Source organism: Emiliania huxleyi (assembly GCF_000372725.1).
Source record: "Emiliania huxleyi CCMP1516 unplaced genomic scaffold EMIHUscaffold_43, whole genome shotgun sequence".
NCBI lineage: Eukaryota > Haptophyta > Isochrysidales > Noelaerhabdaceae > Emiliania > Emiliania huxleyi.
In genome coordinates, this window is record NW_005198751.1 from 80,328 (window position 1) to 81,577 (window position 1,250).

Genomic DNA, 1,250 nt, shown 5'->3' on the forward strand with positions numbered 1-1,250 from the left:
GGGGGGGGGGGGGGCCACGCCAGCCTTTTCTTTTAAGCCCTTTTGGGGATTGGGGGGGGTTTTTGCCTAAGGGAGGGGAGGATAGGGTTTTTGCAACCCCATAATACGCCGGGGCACAGGGAGGAGCACAGCCTGTCCAAGATATTGTTCCCTTTCTTCGCATGCTCGTCGTGGGGATATCCGCGCGAGGTCATACGCCACAGGCCAGCAATCACTCGGTGATGAGACTACTGATTTGGCGCGACGCTCTGACACCGAGTGTTGCTCGACGCTGCGACACCGCCAAGTACCGCGTGCAGCGCTCAAGCTCGCGGAGTACACCTCTCGCTATCATCACGCTTCGCGGCGGTCGGGCTGCTTAATTTGTCGGAAGACACCCAGAGGGTGGGGCGGCGGCGAAGAGGCGGGAGAGCTGGGTTTCCGTGCGCTCTGCTGCTGGGGGAGTCGGGACCCCCCCCCCCGCAGCAGCGCTCTGCTGCTGGGGGGGTCAGACCCCCCCCCCTAGCAGCAGGGATGGAGCTTTAGATGTGCGGGGGGGGTACCGAGCAGTGAGCGGCCGCTCCTAGTAGCAGCTGAGATTAGCATAGATTCATAGTCTCCACTCCCACTTTGATCCAAGGGCTCACACGCCGCTCAAGTCTTTATAATTTAACTTGCATTTTAATGATTAAATGCCAAGCATCTTGGGATGCGAAGCATCTTCAGATGATTCGAGCATCCCAGGATGCTCCGGCAAGTTGAAAATACCATCTAGAGATGCTCGAGCATAGGCAAGACAGTGTGCAGTCCAAGTAGGGCGCATCTTAGATGCATATTATCTCAAGATGCGCACATATCATCTGTAGATGGGGGGGTCGCTGCCCCTGACGAAAGGTGGGGCGGAATCTCGCCGCGGTACACGCCGAAGGGACACCTCACGAGACACCTCAGAGAGTTACACAGAGATGGAGATTTGAGGTTTCCTAATCGTTTACAAGATATCCGCCCCGCCCGCCCGCCCGGCGCGGGGGCTGCCCCCCCCCCCGCCCCCCCCGGCCGGGGGGGGGCCCGTGGGTTCCCGGTTGCGGCTCCTGGGGCTCCCCGGGCGTCGGGGCCCCGGGCGGGGGGTCCGCCCCCCTTGCCGGCGGTCCCGGCCGGCCCCCCTTTTGGCCCGACGCCCCGCCCCCCCGGGGTCTGATCAGCCTGGATTGCTCCCTTGCTTTTCCGCCCCCGGCCCCCCCCCCAGGCCCCATCGCCCCCTGGGCCCTCCG